The sequence below is a fragment of the Oncorhynchus keta genome, chromosome 28 (assembly GCF_023373465.1).
Source record: "Oncorhynchus keta strain PuntledgeMale-10-30-2019 chromosome 28, Oket_V2, whole genome shotgun sequence".
NCBI lineage: Eukaryota > Metazoa > Chordata > Actinopteri > Salmoniformes > Salmonidae > Oncorhynchus > Oncorhynchus keta.
This window is the reverse complement of record NC_068448.1, coordinates 77,109,115-77,120,207: the sequence shown is the minus strand read 5'-3', so window position 1 is coordinate 77,120,207 and position 11,093 is coordinate 77,109,115. Positions and strand designations below refer to the sequence as shown.

The window sequence follows — 11,093 nt, the reverse complement described above, 5'->3', positions numbered from 1 at the left end:
GCTTTTATTAAATGTTTATTTGTTGTGTATTGAATTATATTGTTTTATACACACGTGTAAGTTTTATTATAAAGTATACAGGGCACTCTAGTAAAAAAAAAAAAAAAGATTTTTAATCTCAATCCTGATTAAAAAGAGCAATAGTGAGGTAGGGCACTGATGATGGGCGATTAGGCCTGGTTCGCAGTTGGCGTTCCAATTCATCCCAAATGTGTTCAGTGGGGTTGAGGTCAGGGCTCTGTGCAGGCCAGTCAAGTTCTTCTACACCGAGCTCAACAAACCATTTCTGTATGGACCTCACTTTGTGCACATGGGCATTGTCATGCTGAAAGAATAAAGGGCCTTCCCTAAACTGTTGCCACAAAGTTTGAAGCACAGAATCATCTAGAATGTTATTGTATGCTGTGGCATTAAGATTTCCCTTCACTGAAACTACGGGACCTAGCCCTAACCATGAAAAAGATCCCAGACCATTATTCCACCTCCACCAAACATTACAGTAGACACTAAGCTTTGGGGCAGATAGCTTTCTCCTGGTATCCGCCAAACCCAGATTTGTCCGTTGGACTACCAGATGGTGAAGCGTGATTCATCACTCCAGAGAACGCGTTTCCACTGCTCCAGCTGAAGCTTGGCATTGTGCATGGTGATCTTAGTCTTGTGTGCGGCTGCTCGGCCATGGAAACCTATCTCATGAAGCTCCCGACGAACAGTTCTTGTGCTGACGTTGCTTCCAGAGGCAGTTTGGAACACGGTGAGTGTTGCAACCAAGGACAGACAATATTTACACACTACACGCTTCAGCGGTCCTGTTCTGTGTGCTTGTGTGGCCTACCACTTTGCAGCTGAGCCATTGTTGCTCCAAGACGTTTCCACTTCACAATAACAGCACTTACAGTTGATCGGGGGCAGCTCTAGCAGAGCCGGAATTTGGCTAACTGACTTGATGCAAAGGTGGCATCCTATGACGGTGTCATGTTGAAAGTCACTGAGCTCTTCAGGAAGGCCATTCCACTGCCAATGTTTGTCTATGGAGATTGCATGGTGCTCGATTTTATACACCTGTCAGCAACAGGTGTGGCTGAAATAGCCAAATCCACTAATTTGAAGGGGTGTCCACATATATACATATATATATATATATATATACACACACACACACACACACACGAATGAAAACATGAATTAAGAATAAATATGAATTTAAAGTCATAAGACATGGCCAGATATGGAATTATTAACACATATTAACTACACTACAGCCTCTGAATGAGTGTCTTAAGTTTGTTGTCAAAATATATTTGTATATATATAAGTATGCACAATATAGATACACATATTTTAAACTACTAGCCGAAATACAAAACATTTAAACCATCTTTTTAAGACATTCCTCCTTCAGAATGTTTGTGTTCTTCTTCCTTCATTTTAATTGTGATGTCAAGAAGTGCACAAACACTTCTCACACCCAGTTTAATTTGTATTTATAACATGCTACATTTTAAAAATTAAAAAGTGAAATAGAAAAATTTAAACCATCTTTTTAAGACATTCCTCCTTCAGAATGTTTGTGTTCTTCTTCCTTCATTTTATATTGTGTGTCACAGAAGAAGAAAAAAACACTTCATCACACAACGGTTTAATTTGTATTTATAACATGTAAAATACATTTTTAAAAATTAAAAAGTGAAAAAGAAGAAATCTACACATTTTGTGAAGAGTACGCATACAGATGTATATAACCTGCTGCATGAAGAAGGGGCCGGCAGGTAGCCTAGTGGTTAGAGCGTAGAGGTGGCAGGTAGCCTAGTGGTTAGAGTGTAGAGGTGGCAGGTAGCCTAGTGGTTAGAGTGTAGAGGTGGCAGGTAGCCTAGTGGTTAGAGTGTAGAGGTGGCAGGTAGCCTAGTGGTTAGAGCGTAGAGGTGGCAGGTAGCCTAGTGGTTAGAGCGTAGAGGTGGCAGGTAGCCTAGTGGTTAGAGCGTAGAGGTGGCAGGTAGCCTAGTGGTTAGAGCGTAGAGGTGGCAGGTAGCCTCGTGGTTAGAGTGTAGAGGTGGCAGGTAGCCTCGTGGTTAGAGCGTAGAGGTGGCAGGTAGCCTAGTGGTTAGAGCGTAGAGGTGGCAGGTAGCCTAGTGGTTAGAGCGTAGAGGTGGCAGGTAGCCTAGTGGTTAGAGTGTAGATGTGGCAGGTAGCCTAGTGGTTAGAGTGTAGAGGTGGCAGGTAGCCTAGTGGTTAGAGTGTAGAGGTGGCAGGTAGCCTAGTGGTTAGAGTGTAGAGGTGGCAGGTAGCCTAGTGGTTAGAGTGGTTAGAGGTGGCAGGTGGCAGGTGGCAGTAGCCTAGTGGTTAGAGCGTAGAGGTGGCAGGTAGCCTAGTGGTTAGAGCGTGGAGGGTGGCAGGTAGCCTAGTGGTTAGAGTGTAGAGGTGGCAGGTAGCCTAGTGGTTAGAGCGTAGATGTGGCAGGTAGCCTAGTGGTTAGAGCGTAGAGGTGGCAGGTAGCCTAGTGGTTAGAGCGTAGAGGTGGCAGGTAGCCTAGTGGTTAGAGTGTAGAGGTGGCAGGTAGCCTAGTGGTTAGAGCGTAGAGGTGGCAGGTAGCCTAGTGGTTAGAGCGTAGAGGTGGCAGGTAGCCTAGTGGTTAGAGCGTAGAGGTGGCAGGTAGCCTAGTGGTTAGAGTGTAGAGGTGGCAGGGTAGCCTAGTGGTTAGAGCGTTGGACTAGTAACCGAAAGGTTGCAAGATCGAATCCCCAACAAGGTAAAAATCTGTCGTTCTGCCCCTGAACAAGGCAGTTTAACCCACTGTTCCCCGGTAGGCTGTCATTAAAAAATAAGAATTTGTTCTTAACTGACTTGCCAGAGTTAAATAAAAATAGATTGTTAAAAGAAGTCCATCATAGTAGTGCAGTGAAACATGGTGCTACTTGGATGAAAAGACAGAAAGTACAAATATTAAAAAATAAACGTTTTATATATATATATATATATATATATATATATAATTTTCATTTGAAGAGAATTGGAATTTCAGTGTACTTCCTAAATTGACCCGAACCCTGGAGAACAAACCTACAGACTGAAGCCAGACATCACGAGGTGCTGCGCAGTGTTTCTTGCGTCAAAGTAGGACGTGTCAGTTTCGTCCTCCGGCTGAGGGATGAAGGGCATGGTCTGGTTCTGAAGGTTATCCCAGTCCAAACCCGCAAACAGAGTGTGGCTCCGAAGTTCTGATGCAGAAACAAAAAAACAAATATGGTTGTAGCAAGAAAAGAAATGGAATCATTATACACCCAAAATGGTCCATTTCCAAATGGAATCATTATACACCCAAATGGAATCATTATACACCCAAATGGAATCATTATACACCCAAATGGAATCATTATACACCCAAATGGTCCATTTCCAAATGGAATCATTATTACACCCAAATGGAATCATTATTACACCCAAATGGAATCATTATACACCCAAATGGAATCATTATACACCCAAATGGAATCATTATACACCCAAATGGAATCATTATACACCCAAATGGTCCATTTCCAAATGGAATCATTATTACACCCAAATGGAATCATTATTACACCCAAATGGAATCATTATACACCCAAATGGAATCATTATACACCCAAATGGAATCATTATACACCCAAATGGAATCATTATTACACCCAAATGGAATCATTATTACACCCAAATGGAATCATTATTACACCCAAATGGAATCATTATTACACCCAAATGGAATCATTATTACACCCAAATGGAATCATTATTACACCCAAATGGTCCATTTCCAAATGGAATGGTATTATCACAGTTTAAACTGGTCAAACCAAAGCCTTACCTTTGAAACCAGCCCGTTTGTTCATGTCCACGGTGAGTAAAATCTCTATGGCATTACGGGAATTGTGGGATAGCTCCTCCTCACCATCGGGCCATGGAATATCTGAGATTAAACATAAAAATAAAATATTGGGTGATAGAAAATGTATTTCATTTTTAAAATGCACAATTTTATTTAGCTGTAAAAGACATGTTACACTGAAAACATAAAACAGATCATTTACATTTTAGTAATTGATTGACTATCCAGAATGATTTACAGTTAGTGCATTAAGATAAACTAGCTAGGTTAGACAACCACATAATCACAGTAGTCAATTCTTCAGTGTTAGTAAGAAAAGACAAGCGGCACTGCAAGAAAGTACCTCTGTTGAGAATATTCTGGAAGACAAGCTGAGGGGTTTCATCGTTGAAGGGGGGCACGCCGGTAAGGAACTCAAACAGACACACACCCAGGGCCCACCAGTCCACCATGCAGTCTTGGGGGGAGGGGGGGGGGCAATAGAGACAGTAGGTCACATATTAATCCTTACATTAACATATCTTACCAAATTACCCACTATTTTTGGGGTTCGGGTTTAACGGAGATTAGTCACACACTTGTCTCAGGTACCATCACGGCAGTGTCACTGTGCTATCGTCCTGTTTGGCTGTGCCTCTCTACAGCAGTGGAAGCAGGAACTAAAACAATTGGACAACATTACGCTTAGTGTTTCAATGCAGGGAGTTTTTCCTAGCCACCGTGCTTCTACACCTGTATTGCTTTCCGTTTGGGGTTTTAGGCTGGGTTTCTGTACAGCACTTTGAGATATCAGCTGATGTAAGAAGGGCTTTATAAATAACATTTGATTTGATTTACAATTTGTCCACACACACCTTCAAATACGATGTGAGGCGGGTGTTGAAATTGTATTGCTTTTAATTTGTTTGTTGAACACTGTGTTGGTTACTACATGATTCCATATGTGTAATTTCATGGTTTTGATGTCTATTGACAACAAAATTGTAAAACAACAGAGTAGGACTGGCTAATAAGTCCTTAGTTTTGGGGGTCAGGGGTCATGCTCAGGTAAAACTATACTTCCATATTTCCAAGTCCTTTTCTTGAAGATCAAGGGGTATAACATTTATTGGAATGACTGGAATTCTGATATATCTTTACATTAATAACCAAAGTCTCTAATAAGATTAAATGATGTAGTAGAAAACGATGGGTTAGAAGAATCCTACATAACCAACCCATTAAAGTAAAAATTTAACATCCATATAATGACCAACTATGTAAACTTTAACATTGGTTTATCCTACAATAGATGTCATTCAATTGCTAACATTCACTGTTGTCTTCTTCTAATGCCCCTTAAGGGGAAAGTAATCTAAAAGTAATCAGATTACATTACCGAGTTGGAGTGAGCCAAAAGTTACATTAGCGATTACAATTTGGGACGGGTAACTACTAACTGTAACTGATTACATTTAGAAAGTAATCTACCTAACCCCTGTTAGCACCAAACATATTCCTGGACAAAACCCATATCAATGTATGAACAAATTTCATCAGCTTGAAAATACGCCTTTAAAAATTAGGCCCTTCGAGTGGTCACCAATGTTCATCCTCCACCTTAAAACATTAAAGCCCCCTCCTCAACACCATGCACTGAAAATGGCTTCCCTGTTACAATTTCCCTCCATTTAATCCCAACACGGCTCCAAACCCAATACAGAGGCCCAGAAGCAGACAATAGTGTGTGATTGCGACACGCAATTCGGGGCTGTTCCTGCATTTGGAGATTCCTGAATAAGCAGGACCCCCCCCACCTCAAGCACATCATCTTCATGCCTGTGTGACACTAATGATATTTTGGATTTTCCCCTGATCGCCGCCCTATGGGACTCCCAATCAACACCGGTTGTGATACAGCCTTGATTGTGGACCAATAGCAGTATAAAGAGGGGTTCCTGTAAATGCAGGAACGCACACATGCCGCAATTACATCATTTTCGGGAAACAGGAAGTACAATTGGGAACCAATTAGTAGCATTTTGAAACCCATCCATGGCATTTTGAATCAGGCAGCCATTTCCTCTGGTAGCAGACCGTGAATGCAACACAGCGAAGCTGAGAAGACATGCATTCCCCCTTTGCAACGTTAGCAAGGTTATGAACAATTTACCACATTTACAATATCCTGAAACTTTAAAAAAACAATGGCCGAACTGTTGATTTTTCCAACCGATATTTATACCTTCATGTAAAGTTGTGAAGAGGATGACAGCAGTTATACCAACACACATTCAGAAAGAGGAGGAAGGGAAGCGATACTAAGGTACACAATAGTACATCTTTTAGTAGACAGAAGGTGCTCTTTGGTTAAAAAGGGGTGAATTGGTCATCAAAAAGAAAGGAGGACCAAGGCGCTCTTCATATAATTCAGTAAAAATCCTTTATTTGTATGAATAGAAACAAAGTTTAAAAAATCTGACGAGTTTTTCACTGCGTGGCCTTCGTCAGGGAGTACAAAGAAATAATACAATGTCCTCTATTGAACAGTTTTCCCAATTAGAGCCTAATTTGAAGAGGAAGTGGTTACAAAATTGATTGGACAACACCTAGTAAGCAATACTATACACATTAAAAGGTGAAATACTGTAGCTATGTTATCATAAAAATACAACTCCAAGCTTGAAGTATCAGAACACTTAGAAAGTTAGTTCTAACCTTAAATATGACTGGGACGCATTCAGAAATGTTTTGACATCCCTAACAAGAAATGCGTCAACTCTTACCATGTGGTTTCCCCAATAGCAGCTCTGGGGCAAGGTAATCTGGGGTGCCTAAAATCGGTACTCCCTCCACGGGTACAGGACCACGTCGGACACTCTTAGGGGTCCTGAACGGAGTGTGGGAGGTGGTCGACGACTGTGGGGTCTTAAATTAGGAAACAAATTAAAAAGAATAACTGATAAAACAAGTGTTATGTGTAATGTAAGTTCTCTGAAGCTATATTTAGATCCTACATTTTCAACTTAGCCCAATAACCTCCACCCCTGAATCTCGTCTCAGTACCCTCCACCCCTGGATTTTGACTGTGCATGTACCTGATCGAGGGAGTTGTTGGAGCTGGGTCTGTTCTGGACCGGTGTGACAACAGAGGGCATACTGTGGTAGGAGGTTGAGGTGGCCATATCCATGGCCTCCACTGAGCCCAGGCTGAGGCGTGAGCTCCCCGACATGTTGGAGCGGACGATGGAGCTGCAGTAGCTCCGGAAGGCCACCGCGTTCCTGGGCTTGAGGAACGAGGGTGACGTGGCCACCCTGGGGTTCAGCTCAGGGACCCGGTCGAGGAAGGAGAGCTTGGATTCGCCTCCTCTCAGTGTGAGCCCGTTGCCCGGCCTTGCCATTCCTGTACTAGCGAAGATGGGTGGCTGAGGAAGGAGTGGGGTACTGGGTGATATTGCTGGGTCATATGATCTATCGTCTAGCTCGAACAATGCCCAACGCCCCTCTTTGGCACTTTGAGCCGACCTCTTTGGGGTTGGGCTGTTGTCGATGGACATTTCATGAGCCGACCCCTTAGAGTCTGCGCACAGGCTCCTGCTCAGCTCGTGGTCTTCACCAAATGACGTGCCTTCGACGAAGACCCCCTCTGCTGGTCCGTCCAACTCACACAGGAGGTTTTTAGCCAAAGCGATGGAAAGTTTAGTGGCCCGGCCTTCAGAAGTCTCTTGACCCTCAGATCCAAACACCTCCAAATGGACATTTGCAAACACCCCTGTCAGACCAGTGCGATTCTTCAAAGCAATATCTGGGACACCATAACACCTCTGGTACGCTGAGTCGCTCTTCTTGGAAAGGGATTCCAAATGTTCAGAACTTCTCTCCACCTCCTCAAACACTCTCTTTCCTGCTGAGGTTACCACAACATTCCTTCCTTTGGTTTACCTTCGGTTCCACAGTGACCTTCAACTCCAGAAACATAGCCTCTGATTGGTTGAGAGAGATCAGGCTTCTGGGGTGGGGTAGACTGCTCTGCCTCGTTAAACTGAAGCCTCTTCCAAGCAAGAGGTTCCTCTTTGGCCTTCCTGGACAGTTCACCAGCACTGGGTTCTCGGTGGAGCTGTCCACGTAGGTCTAAGTTGTCTAACGACGCCAGAGCAGAGTTCCGGCGCTGCAGTCGCACATCAGAGGTCGACTTTCCTTTAGTTGGTTCACTGGTATTCCTACCATATAGGTGCAGGAAGTTCTCCCAATCCTTCTAGAAATACAAACCGAAAACAATAATAACATCTATTGACCCACAAAATACAGATGTAGATCTGATTGAAATGAACGCAATTGTATTTCCTGCTGGCTTCTGACCTGCTCTACCTCCCATAGTGGGCTGACACCTCCCTCGGAGTCCGTGGTGGAGGGGAAGAGGCATGAATGGCTGCTGCCTGCGCTCATTGTGTCAAACCTCGTTCTGGACTTAAGCAGCCTGGGAGTCAGGCTCTTGGTCAACGCATTTGGGCTGAACACAAAGCTGACGGGTCCTGACAAAACAAAAATGAAGACTGATTAGAAACAGTTTGAGGGAACAGAACCCACCCTCTCTAGACAGGTTTGATTACAGATCTGGTTAAAGATGTATTTTTTTTACTGAAACACGTGGTCATTTACAGAGGTAGAATTCTCTCTGCTTGCTCTACCGGAGCTCAATGTCCAAGAGGCTTCTAAACAGCTTCTACCCCCAAGCCATAAGACTCCTGAACATCTAATCAAATGGCTACCCAGACTATTTGCATTGCCCCTCAACTAACCGGTGCTCCCACACATCGACTCTGTACCGGTACCCCCTTGTATACAATCTCACTATTGTTATTTTACTGATGCGCTTTAATTACTTGTTACTTTTATTTCTTATTCGCATTTTTTTTTTTTTTTTTTTACTGCATTGTTGGTTATGGGCTCGTACGTAAGCATTTCCCTGTACACCTGTTGTATTTGGCAGATGTGACTAATAAAGTATGATTTGAAGAGACATACCCAAAGTCTGGCTATGCAAGACAGGGGAACGCAGATATTCCGTCTGTCTCCTCAAGGGTGAACAGAGCGAGTTCTTCCGCTGATCAGTTTTCCCACATGACAGAGGGCTGAACACAGCCGAGGCGCTGCTGCGACGCGTGCTCTCCCCTGCTGGTGTGTTCTGTGTTTGATGGGATGAAAACACAGAATAAATAGTTAATATGGCAATGGGAAAGAATGTACTGTATCTGCACAAACCAATCATATCATATTTAAATGCAATGAACTTAACTTTACTTACAAGTCCAAGAGAGCTGATCAAAGACAGGACTTGACCGGGGGTGCGGAAATAATCCTGTTTAGGCTTTGCCAAAGATGGGGTTGTCAAGATATCGGCAAGACTAAATTCTGGGTAGAAAAGGAATTAAAATGTAAAACTAAAGCCTGCAAGCGGATGGGGGTGTATGCTTTGGTTTAGGCAGCAGGTAGCCTAGCAGTTAAGAGTGTTGGACCAGTAACTGAAAGTTCGCTGGTTCAAAATTCTGAGCCGACTTGGTGAAAAATCTGCCAATGTGCCCTTGAGCAAGACATTTAACCCTAATTTCTGCTGTAAGTCGCTCTGAATAAGAGTGTGTGCTAAATAATTAAAATGTTTAATGTGTGCTACAGTTTATGCACATACCTCTGTCAAGCTTGACTTTGGAGAGGCCAAAGTCTGTAAGCTTGATGTGACACTTCATTAGATACAAGCATATTGTCCGGCTTCAGGTCCCTAAATGATTGAACAGAATACAAAACTCAAATCATACTAAAATGTGATTATTAAAAAAATAATAATTAAAAACACACATTTCTTGAAGATGGAGAGTCATAAAAGTACCTGTGGATGATTCCATGGCGATGGAGGTAGTCTAAAGCCCCTGCCACCTCTGAAATGTATTTCACTGACATATCCTCATCAAAATACCCGTAGGTGTGAAGAAGGGACTTCACATCTCCTCCAATTAGGTATTCCATCACCTGTGCATAAACACGTACAGAGGCAATATACCAAAGTTAGGAAAGTGACAAGTCACTGTTGTCATTGATCTTTTTTGGACACACACACACACACACACACACACACACACACACACACAATACACTTTTGTTGCTGTTTGGAGACAGTAGAAGAGGTGTACGAAAAAGGGACTTTTGCTGAGGGCCAATGCGTCTCTCTCTGCCTTCATCTGACCTGACAGATTTTTGTCATGCATGTCAGATTTCTTCACCACCTGGAGAAAAGTTTACAGCGAATTAAGTGTCTTTATCCTCAAAATGTCAAGTTAGGCATTTCCATTATATAAAACTTTTTAGTTTAACATTATTTCCAATTCCTTCACATTAGCAGCTGTTACTGGTGGTTTACCCCACACACACGAATTTGAGATGTCAGCTGCGGAGGAGGTTCATAGCAGGGGTAAACCCGTTGATGACTTGCCTTGATTGCATATAATCGTGGATTACATTTCTTCCGTGCAAGGTAAACCTTTCCAAAGGCACCACGGCTGATGGGCTTCAAAACAACAAAGTAATCGATTGAGGCAGGCCTTAGGATATCGGATAACTTCCTATCTGCACAAGAAGTGGGCTGTTTTTCACCCGCATCCATAACTGGGAGCAAATCGGTCATACTAGCTAACTTTAACTTCTCAGGGGACACACATCCTGAGTTTAATTAAAATAAAATCGTGCATGCAATTAAACTAGTTAAGGTTACCATTGAGATACTTTGAAATGTAACAGCTATTTGCTCCTTTTTCACTAACATGACAGACAAATTTGTTTTAAATTTCAAATCCGCTCCCAGAGATAGAGATAGGACGCTATTCGTGGCCGAAGAGAGTGCCTATATGAAAACGTTTGACCAGTCAAGAATATGAACACTTAAAATTAATATTATACAAAATAATAAAGTTAGAAATGAATCAATAAATATAATTGACGGTTTGGAACATCAATATTTTTACTAGAGCAACTCTGGTTCATGAATTGAATCAGGCAATAGGTAGGACACCTATTACAGGCATCAACATTAACGCATATTTTGTAAAAAGTAAAATCAACTCGTTTACAAATGTTTGACAACAACGTGGTAAACCAAATTATTTGTAAAAAAAAACACAAATATTGGAGAAGTAACTAGAGAAGTGTAGCGAAGAAAAATAATCGTGTTCAAACCGGTAGTAAAATTTCCTTCCGGAAGTCA

General features: G+C 42.3%; 1 pseudogene; it reads right to left on the bottom strand.

The window, feature by feature from the left end:
• Positions 1 to 2,426: 2,426 nt before the first annotated feature.
• Positions 2,427 to 11,012, bottom strand: LOC118372976 (serine/threonine-protein kinase greatwall-like; annotated as a pseudogene).
• Between the last annotated feature and the right edge of the window lie 81 nt (positions 11,013 to 11,093).